General features: G+C 53.4%; 1 long non-coding RNA gene across 1 annotated transcript; it reads right to left on the reverse strand.

Moving 5' to 3' along the window:
* Window positions 1-5,376: 5,376 nt before the first annotated feature.
* On the reverse strand, window positions 5,377-9,861 carry LOC125116044 (uncharacterized). Its single transcript, XR_007132237.1, has 3 exons — window positions 8,698-9,861; window positions 7,954-8,040; window positions 5,377-7,465 (listed from the first exon to the last, which is right to left on the reverse strand). It is a non-coding gene; the product is annotated as an uncharacterized LOC125116044 (long non-coding RNA).
* Between the last annotated feature and the right edge of the window lie 841 nt (window positions 9,862-10,702).

Below are 10,702 nucleotides of genomic sequence, written 5' to 3' on the forward strand. Positions count from 1 at the left end.
GGATCCCACATTGTCACTGCAGTGGCTCAGGTCACTGCTGTGGCGAGGGTTCAGTCCCTGCCCCAGGAACTTATGCATGCCATGGGACTGGCCCAAAAAAAAAAGTATGTTCTGGTGGGGCTCATCCTTCTATGAAAAATAAGGATTCCCCATTCTCTAAGGGATGACCTCTCCCCTCAGGTGTGGAAACATGCAATAGAGTCTATGCTGGGATATATGCACTTTTTTTGTTGTTTTTTTGGGGTCTTTTTAGGGCCACACCCGCGGCATATGGAGGTTTCCAAGCTAAGGGTTGAATCAGAGCTGTAGCCGCCAGCATACACCACAGCCATAGCAATGCGGGATCCAAGCTGCATCTGCGACCTGCACCAGAGCTCACAGCAATGCCAGATCCCTAAACCACTGAGTGAGGCCAGGGATCGAACCTGCGTCCTCATGGATGCTAGTCAGATTCGTTTCTGCTGAGCCACAACGGGAACTTCTATATGCAAAATTTTTAGAAGTGCTTCCAACCTTCCTAGGTTAAATTTCCCAAGATATGTTATAAACTCAATGCAACGGAAATGTATCTGCACCTTCACATCAAGTTCTAAATATATCTAAGGGCCCTAGTGGCCCAGTCTCGGGATGAGTAAGATGTCCAAAGAAACACGGTGCGTAAACCTAAAAATAAAGTTATACGATCCAGTAACTCCACTCCTGGGCGCATATCCAGACAAAACTATCATTCAAAAAGATGCATGTCCCCCCGTGATCATGGCGGCACCATTCACAACAGCCAAGACATGGAAACAACCTAAATGTCCAGCAACAGATGAATGGACCAAGACGACGTGGTCCATACACACAACGGAAGACTGCTCAGCCGTAAGAAAGAACAACACGATGCCATTTGCAGCAACATGGATACAACTAGAGATTCTCATCCTAAGTGAAGTCAGTCAGAAGGAGAAGGACAAATACCCTATGATCTCACTTATGTGTGGAATCTGAAACAGGATACAAGCGAACCTGTCTACACAACAGAAATGGACTCACAGACATAGAGAACAGACTTGTGGCTGCCAAGGGGGAGGGGGTGGGGATGGATGGACGGGGCATTTGGCGTTGGCAGACGCAGACTATTGTATATAGAATGGAAAAACAACTAGGTCCTACTGGATGGTACAGGGAACTACATTCAATAATGCTGTGATTCCATTGGTATTCCAACATACGCCACCATGGAAAAGAACAGATAGGTAGGTAGGTAGATAGACGGACAGACAGACAGACAGACAGACATAGATGATGAATAGATACAACTGAATCACATTGCTGTGCAGCAGAAATTAACACAACATAGGAAATCAGCTACCCTTCAATTTAAAACTACTTAAAATGACAAAAGAAACAAAGTGTGGCCTTCTCAAAGGCCATTTAAAGGGATCTATAGCAATTCTTATCAAACTTCTCTTTCTCCCAAGTTCCTCTAAGTCATGCACAAGAGCCTCGGCCAGCAAGAACTGCTCTCCACTGCTCCCCGAAACTCTCCAAGAGAAGACAGCTGATGCAGATCTGACGAGTAACCTGCAACCCAGTCAGGTAAGAAGTGTCTACGCAGCAACAAGGAAAAGGCAACCAGCCCGGCACAGCAAGGGCAGCCCGTGGAGCAGACCGTTCACAAAGCAGGAGGCCCCGATGCCCAGAGGCGCACGACGAGAAGGGGCCCGGCTTCAGCAGGCCTCGTGCAAATTAAAACCACAATGAAATTACAACCGAACACGCCCCACTAGAACGACTACAACGAACAAGCAGAAAAAGCCAAGTATTGGCGAGAACGCTGAGCGGCTGGAACCGTCGCACACTGCTGGGTGGAGTGTAAATCGGTACCATTCGGAACGCCTCTTGGCAGTACACGCCGAGCTGAGCATATGCACTCCCTGTGACCCAGAAATTCCACTCCTAGGTAAACCCCCGCAAGAAACGAGTCCATATGTTCACCAAAAGTCAGGTATTAGAACATTCGCAGCAGCTCTATTCATAAGCGCCCCCAACGGAAAGCTACACAATGGTGATTAATGGGAGAGTAGGATGAGATGGCAGATAAAATACAGGACACTCAGGGAAATTTCCACTTCAGAGAAACAACAAATCATATTTTAGTGTAAGTATATCCCATACGGTAATGTTACCCAAAATGCTCAACTCCTGTGCGTAACCCGGATGATCTCACAGACGTAACGATGAAGCAAAGAAGCCCGAGAGAATCCCGGCTGGGATTCATCCATTTACACGATGTTCAAAAACAGGCAAAACTCATCCTTGCTGTTAGGGGGCAGGATAGGAGTTCCCATCGTGGCTCAGCTGTGACGAAACCCACCAGTATCCATGAGGATGCGGGTTCGTTGCCTGGCCTCCTCAGTGGGTTAAGGATCCGACGTGGCCATGAGCTGTGGTGTGGGTTGCAGATGCGGCTCGGATCCCACATTGCTGTGGCTGAGGTATAGGCTGGCAGCTGTAGCTCTGATTAGACCCCTGACCTGGGAACTTCCATATGACTCGAGTGCAGCCCTAAAAAGAAAAAAAAAAAAAAAGAAGTCAGAATAGTGGGAAAAAGAAAAAAGAAAAAAGAAAAAATCATGGACTTGGAGAAAAGACTTGTGGCTGCCTGATGGGAGGGGGAGGGAGCGGGAGGGATCGGGAGCTTGGGCTTATCAGACACAACTTAGAATAGATTTACAAGGAGATCCTGCTGAGTAGCATTGAGAACTCTGTCTAGATACTCATGTTGCAACAGAACAAAGGGTGGGGGGAAAAATGTAATTGTAATGTTTATGTAAGGATAACTTGATCCCCTTGCTGTACAGTGGGAAAATTTAAAAAAAAGAAAAAAGAAAAAAATAGTGGGGAGATGGGCAGCTCGTGGATGGGGACACAAGGGAAGTTTGAGGAGCCTGGGACATTCTGTTTCTTGATCTGAGTGCTGTTTACACAGATATGTTCACTTTGTGAGAGATAATTCATCAAACTGTACACTTGCAATGTGGGCCCTTTTATAAGCATGAGATAAGCTTGCTGCAAAAAGTATTGTTTTTTTATCAGAGACTCAAATTTAGGAGTTCCCATTGTGGCTCAGCAGTTAACGAACCCAATTAGTATCCATGAGGATGCAGGTTCGATCCCTGGCCTCGCTCAGCAGGTTAAGGAGCAGGCATTGCCGTGAGCTGTGGTGTAGGTCACAGACACTGCTTGGATCTGGCGTTGCTGTGGCTGTGGCGTAGGCCGGCGGCTGTAGCTCCGATTCGACCCCTAGCCTGGGAACCTCCACATGCCAAGGGTGCAACCCTAAAAATACAAAAGAGGAGTTCCCGTCGTGGCTCAGTGGTTAATGAATCCGACTAGGAACCATGAGGTTGTGGTTTCAATCCCTGGCCTTGCTCAGTGGGTTAAGGATCCGGCGTTGCCATGAGCTGTGGCGTTACTCACAGACGCAGCTCGGATCCCACGTTGCTGTGGCTGCGGTGTAGGCCAGCAGCTGCAGCTCCGATTGGACCCCTGGCCTGGGAACCTCCATATGCAGCGGGTGCAGCCCTAGAAAAGGCAAAAAGACAAAAAATAAATAAATAAATAAAAATAAAAAGACAAAAGACAAAAAATAAAATAAGACAAATTCAACAGAGTATTCTGTATTCTCTCTGACAACCCTATTCTATCCTCCTGTTAATGGACATTTTGTCCATCCACAGGTATCCTACACGTATTTTATAATCAGTAAAAGTTATTTTTAAAACTTCACAGAACCCTGCTGCTGCTATGGGGCCTCCTATTTTTTTCCTAAGAAGGGAGGGGAAAATGTCTGTGGGCAAAGTTGGAATTGTTGGTGTGTCAGGGGAGGGTCAGAGTAGGAAATTGGGCTGCAAATAAATACTCATGTGGTGATAATTTTTGTAACACAGAAAATAAACTTTTAAAGTCCAGAGACGTGACCCCCCTTGCCATCCTCTTAGGACTTAAGTTCAAGATGCCTACTAGGCACCTTCAAACTTCGTCTGTCTTTGGAGTTTCTATTGTGGCTCAGCAGGTTAAGAACCCGACTGCTATCCATGAGGATGCAGGTTCGATCCCTGGCCTCGCTCAGTGAGTTAAGCGGGTTAAGGATCCGACATTGCCAAGAGCCATGGTATAGATCACAGATGTGGCTTGGGTCTGGGGTTGCTGCAGCTGTGATGTAGGCCAGCAGCTGCAGCTCCGAATCAACCCCTGGCCGGGAATTTCCATATGACGCAGGCCTGGCCCTAAAGGGGCGGAGGAGGGGGCATTTAAAAGACCTTCACCTGTTTTGGTGTGAGGAAGGAGGGTGGTGATGGGTCAAGATGTGATTTACGTCCCTCCCCCTCCCCCACAAAAACAGACCCCTGGCCTCTGAATGGTCACTGGGGAAACAGCAGGGACCCCCAAAGAGGATGGGGTGGGATGCTGGGAAGTACAGCTGCTTGCTAGATGGTACCCATTGGAGCGCAGACAAAGCGCAAAGCTGAGAGAGGAGCAGAAAGTCGACTGACATGGGATCCAGTCAAAAGGCAGCCCAGGAAAGGCAGGGCAGGGCAACGGACAGGCTCAGCTCCGACCTTCCTGACCACACGCCCAACCGTCCGAACCTCAGTTTTCTCATCTGAAAAAGGGGGATAATAAGAGGCGCCACTTCACTGGGTTCTTGTAGGAACCGCGCGCGAGATGATGGGGGGCAGATTCTATTTTCCCAACGAGACCACAGTGCATTTCCTGCTCCAGGGACTCATCTACAACCTTGCCACTCGCCCCTCAAGGTGGAGTCAAATTCCCTTCCCTTGAACCTGGGGGAGCAGAGACTTGTGATTGGCCCGAAAGTGGCAGGAGGGGCAGACGTGATGCCAAGTGACTTCTGGGACAGGTCCTAAAAAGCAATCCCCCTCCCCATTGTTAGCAGGCATCCTCGCCTTTGAAACCTGGGCCTCCATTAAAGCCCAGCCACCTGGAAGCCCCCACACTGTGGGGAGCTCGGGCCACACGGAAAGGCCACGAGCAGCTGCTCCAACAAGCAACCCCAGTGGAGATGCCAGCTAACACACAGCATCCACAACACAAGCGAGTGAATTCACCTCCAGACAATTCCAGACCCTATATTCAATACTCCAGGTCATCAGCCCTTGGGTCTTCCTGGCTGAGGCCCCAGACATCAGAGAACAGAGACATATCATTCCTGCCACACCCTGTCCAGATCCCTAATTCATATCCACAAGCTTGAGAAAGTGGTTGTTTTAATCAGTTAAGTTTGCCGTGGTTTGTTACGCCACTAAAACACAACGTCTTGTATCAGTTAGGTCTTGCTGCATAACAAACCACCCTAAAATTTAGCATTTTAAATCAACACGTGTTTATTTAGCAGAGGATTCTGTGGGTCAGTTGGATGGTTCCGGTGCTCTGGGCTCTTTCTTGTGTGTCTGTGCCCAGCCGGTGGTGGGCTGGGGGCCGGATGATCCAGAATGACTCACTCACACGTCTGGCAGTTGACAGAATGTTAACAAGGCAGCAGATGCAAATGGGCCAGGGGTGTTTCAGCATCCAGAAGGCTGGACCGGGCTTCCTCACAAGGAGGCAGAGCTCCAGGAAGAGCAAGAGAGGATCAGCCCAGTGGGCAAAGCTTCTCAAGTTTCTACCTGAGGCATATTTGCAGATGTTACATTCTCCAAAGCAAGTTCACAGCCAAGTCTAGGGTAAGAACGAGAGGGCTCCCCAAGTAGTATGGCAAGGAGGTGTGAGTCTGGGGGGGCGGGGGGAAGAGTCCACGGCCATTGTGGCAGTCTGCCACGTTCGGGCACAGAATAAGACTCCAGAAAGTGGTGGCTGCCCACGTGACATAAGGGACACAGCATCTCCTTGGACGTAAGCTCGATGTACATAGAACACAGGGGGTCTGCGGAACAGTGGCTGGGGATGAACTTGGAGAGACAAGAACTGGGTGTAAAAGGCATTCATCTCTGACTCCTCAGGGACACACACAGCAGCAGAAGGGGAAGAGTCTGGGAATCAGACACACACAGGTTTGAAATTCCAGCTGTGCCACGAGCCCCTGGGAGGCCCCCTTGCTCATTTTTAAGGTCCCTGTCTTTCCCGGGGCGAAAGCATCTACCTCTCAGTGCTGTGGTGAGGATGAGATGAGGCCAGGTGCCTGGCATGGAGCAGCCCCGCCAGAAGAGCTGCAGCTTGGCCGCAAACAGGCCCCAGGAAGCTGGCTGAGATCTCTTCTGTACCCAATGAGTGACAGTGGCTGGCAAAGACAGAGGCAGCTGAAAAAGCTCCCCAGCCAAAGCCATCACAGAAGCTCACTTCCCGAACTCCCTGTCATTATGCTACAAAAGACTGATGCAGCTGCTCACCAAGAAATAATTGGTGGCGTGCTTGTCTGAGGGTCGACCTGTGCAAATTGCAATCGCTCAAATTCCCGCACCTGCCAGCCCAGCAGGTCCACGAAGCTGTACTTAGGAACGTGTTTCTCAAAGGCTCACACTGGGTGGTGCCACTGGTGCGACTAGATGTCCTGCAGTAAGCCAGGGCTCAGGCATGGGCCCAGCTTGCAGGTTAGATGTTCAAGGAGGAATGGGGGCCCCTTCCAGGGGCTGCAGCCTAATCGGGGCTCAGAAGGAAGCTTGTTCTGCCACAGGACACTGCCAGGAGCCAGGCTGGGCATGGAAAGGGGTACACATCACACACACTCACACGTACTCACCTAGCAAACCCCTTACCAAATGGCATATGCTGCCACGTCGCTCACACGCAAAGAGGTCATCTACTCTGGCGTCGCTGCCCTAATCATTGCCAAGCCAGCTGATTCACCCTCTCAGACACAAAGATGGAGAGGGCAGGGCATCCCGGCAGGAAGAGCAACACGTGAAAACACAGAGGGTCGCTCATGGGCCTGGGACACCTGGGACACCCAGGAATATTACAATTTGTCTGGCAGACACTAGGGGTCAAGGGAAGTTTTCCAGCGCCAGCGTGATGGCCAGGCCCGCGTGGGTTTCAGGACCATCCCCTGGGGAGCGGGGAGAAAGGAAAGACTGGATGCGGGTGACTAGTTCAGAGATTTCCGCAGCCCAGGGGTGGGCTGCTGGGGGAAGGAAAGGATGCAACAGGCTCCGAGAGCGCTTCCGGGTTGGCATCCGCGGGCCATGTCCCTGGCTGTGGGCGTGGGGAGGGCGGAGGGGCGGGGTTGACTTCAGGTTTCAGGCATGTGCGGTGGCGTGGGGTGGGGGCTGTTGCCCCAGCCTGGGGCACTGGGGGAAGAAGGGGTCTGGGAAGAAGGCGGGCTGCGATCGAGACAGTTCTTTCAGTCTAAAGCCTTCTTCACCTTCTTTCCTGCCCTGTGCTGCACCTGTGCTTCCTGGGAGGACAGATGGATTCCACTTCCCATCCCTGCGGCTGAGGCCTCTGGTCTGCATGGTTGCTGATGAACAAAGAGGCCCGGGCGAGAGGGTCAGGGGACCACGACTGAGCCCTGCCAGGGGGCACATCCGCCGCTAAGGGTTCACGCTCCAGAAGAGGCCCCTCTGCCCCCTAAAGATGCCTGTCTTGCCTGGCTCTTGACCTCTAGGTCTAAGCCCCTGGCACAGCGGCCCCCAGAGTCCTGTGTCTCACCACCCCTGCCATGATGCAAGCCTGCCCCAGCCTGGACCCCGTCCCCACAGGTGGTGAGTGCGACGCAGAGCTGTGAGAGAGGTTTCTCTGAAACCTAATTGCAAGGTAGCTTTCTCATAAATGCTGAAAAGCAAAGCAAATTCTATAGATTTTTTTTTCAAAGCAACACAAAAACTATGGAAGCTCTGAGTGCATGGGCTCCTGCCCTGACTTTGCTTTACCTTGTGGTCCCCCACATTCAGACGGGAATCACCCTCACCCCAAACCCCCATCAGCTTCAGGAAGGAGCCCCCTTACCAATGGGATTGGAGGTGCGGGGATGGGGCTGCTACAGGCATTCTGGGGTGGCCCTCCGGTACCCCTGGCAGTGATAAACTCCAGACCCTACAGAGAGAAGGACAGTCTGGGGGCCGATGCTCAGGACTCGGCCACAGATCATGGGAAGGGCCACTGTCCACCTTGGGGTCAAGGCACCAGGATTGTCTCACTCCGCTTCCTTCCCGGGGCTCCCCATCTCCACGAAAGGGGCCTCCCCCCACATCCAGGGCACAGACTGCAAGAGGGGAGGGAGGCCTTCCACACCGCTCCCACCACCACACTGCCCCTCTTCTGTCTCGGGTCCTGGGAGTCCATCCTCTTAAACTTCTCCCCTCCATCCCCACCTTGCTCCTGGTCTCCCACATCTAACATCTCCTGCTCCAGGCGGCCTCTCCATGGCAACTCCAGGGGCCTGCCCGAGGCACCGTGTACCCATCATGCTCTCCCGCTCACCTTCTGTGGCTCCCATCACCTACAAAACAAGCCCACTCTCTCTGGGCTTGCACAGCCTGGCCCCCCCCCCCAGCCCCATCGCCTGGACTTCAGCGCTCATGCCTTTGCTCCAACATGTGTCCCTCCCTGAACGGCCTGTCCTCTCCCTTAGCAGCTCTGAGAAGTCCTCTCCCTGGCCTCGGGCCCCCTGAATTGGTCCCTGATCCGCATGAGACCTCCCACCTCTGGCTCCCCCGCGTCCTTCCCTGTGCTCTGAAGGGGCTCACCCACCTTGGATTACAGCCTCTATGTTTGCCATCTCCCCGTGTCCTGCAAACTCCCGAGGGCAGGGGGCCTTTGGTCTTCACCTCCGAAGCTTGATTAGTCAAGGCAATGCGAACTGCTGTCACAGATGAGCCCAGGATCTCGGTGATCTAAACAGGAACAATGAATGTCTAACTCATGTCACACTCACGTTGATGTTCCTGGCCAGGCGCCCTTCCACAGGCTCATTCAGGGACCCAACCTCCATCCATCCACCCTTGGAGTCTTGTCTACAGAGACTGCACATCCGGTTTGGGGGGTTTGTTCTCATTATGGTAAAAATACACAGAATAAAATGTACCATGGGGACCATTCTCAGGTGTCCAGTCCGAGAGGGCTGACTGCATGCATATCACTATACAGCAGGTCTCTAGAATGTTTTCACCTTGCAGAACTCACACTCCCCACCGAGCGGCTCCCTCCCCTGCTCCCAGAACACCCATTTTTTAACCATATTAGCTAAGGGCACGTGTCACTTCCACTCACGTTGTGTTAGCAAGAACTCACCACGTGGCCACACCCTGGGGGTGGAAAATGCGGCCACAGGGCAGGGCTGCCCTGCAGAGGAGGGCACAGCCGGGTGCACAGGTGAGGCTTCAACAGGTGTGTGCTGAACTGAGTGTGTCCAGAAGGTGGAGGAAAGAGAAGCTTCGAGGAGGGAAGGAGGGGGAGGGTTCACACTAAGAGTTCTGGGCACCTACTGGGTGCAAAGTGCAGAGCTGGGCGTGGTCACAGGCACAAGAGAACCACGTGGTGTCATGGGCAGAGCTAGTCAGACCCGTTCCAGATTCCTGGTCTCGGGGCTCAGGGAGCTCATGGACATGATGATGGCATGAGAGGAGACAAGCAAAAGGCCTGGCACCCAGGAGGCACTGTGATTCTTTACCCAACACAATCCCACAATAGGGAAACCCAGTCTCGGGTCGCCTGGGCCACACGCCCAATTAGGAAGATCTACGCTCCTACTGAGACTGTGAACAGCTCCCCAGGGAATCCATCAGAATCCTCTGACCTCCCAGCTCCAGCCTGACGAAGGTCGAAGGTCGGAGGGCTGGGACCTGGCTCAGACCTCCCTCCCTCCCGCCCCTGACCTCCTGGCCTTAAAGCCCCGTGGTACCTGCCAGATGCTGGCAACTCTTTCCCAGGCTTTTGAAGGTGCTCCGCCTGACAGCTGTCAGTCAAATACTGCAAAGCTGAGATGTGCTCTGGGCCCATCGCCTGGCTGTTCTTTCTCCCAGCCCTGCCTGCCAGGCCGGTCCCACCACACCCCCACCCCACCCCAGTTGGCTGCTGCCCCCCTCCAAGATTTATGGCCAGTGGCCCCCTCCCCATATGCTCTCACAGCACCCAACCCACACATGAGGGTGGCCTCCCCCGTCAAATCCTCCTTCCCGGAGCTGGCACAGCAGACAGGCTCGTGGAGGGGCCTTCAGAAGCTGCGGCACAGGGAAGCAGATCTGAGCCCTCCTGACGCCTGGCCACAGAGGTGCCCCTAGGAGACGCGTGGGCTGCACGGCTGACAGCAGCAGCGGGGACCCTCCGAGCTGACCCAGCATCACGCCCAGGGTCAGCAGGCATCACCACGTCCAGTCCGAACTGCTGGCAGCTCCCTGAAGGCTGTGGAGGATGAAATAGACGCTTACCCCCCCTCCCCGCTGCCTGGCACGCAGCAGGCCTGGAGCTTCAGAGAGATGCCGAGGAGGGGGAAGATGTCAAAGCCGCTCCTTCCTGCGCAGAAAAGGACCTGCGCGCATCAGGACACGCTTACCTCACTGGCACGAGGCAGCTGATCAGGGAGGCATATTGATCTGTGGTCAGTTTCCGGCACCCCTGGGGCCGGCTTTCATGTGTGGGTGGGGGTGAGTGTGCACGGAGAGGGCCTCTGCCCACCCCCCACCCCGCTCTGCTTTCCAGGCCGCGTCTGCGCCTGCGCGGTCTGGTCCTCAGCCAGCGAGGCTGAGAGGCTGGCAGA

This window comes from Phacochoerus africanus, chromosome 15 (assembly GCF_016906955.1).
Source record: "Phacochoerus africanus isolate WHEZ1 chromosome 15, ROS_Pafr_v1, whole genome shotgun sequence".
In the NCBI taxonomy this organism is placed as follows: Eukaryota; Metazoa; Chordata; class Mammalia; order Artiodactyla; family Suidae; genus Phacochoerus; species Phacochoerus africanus.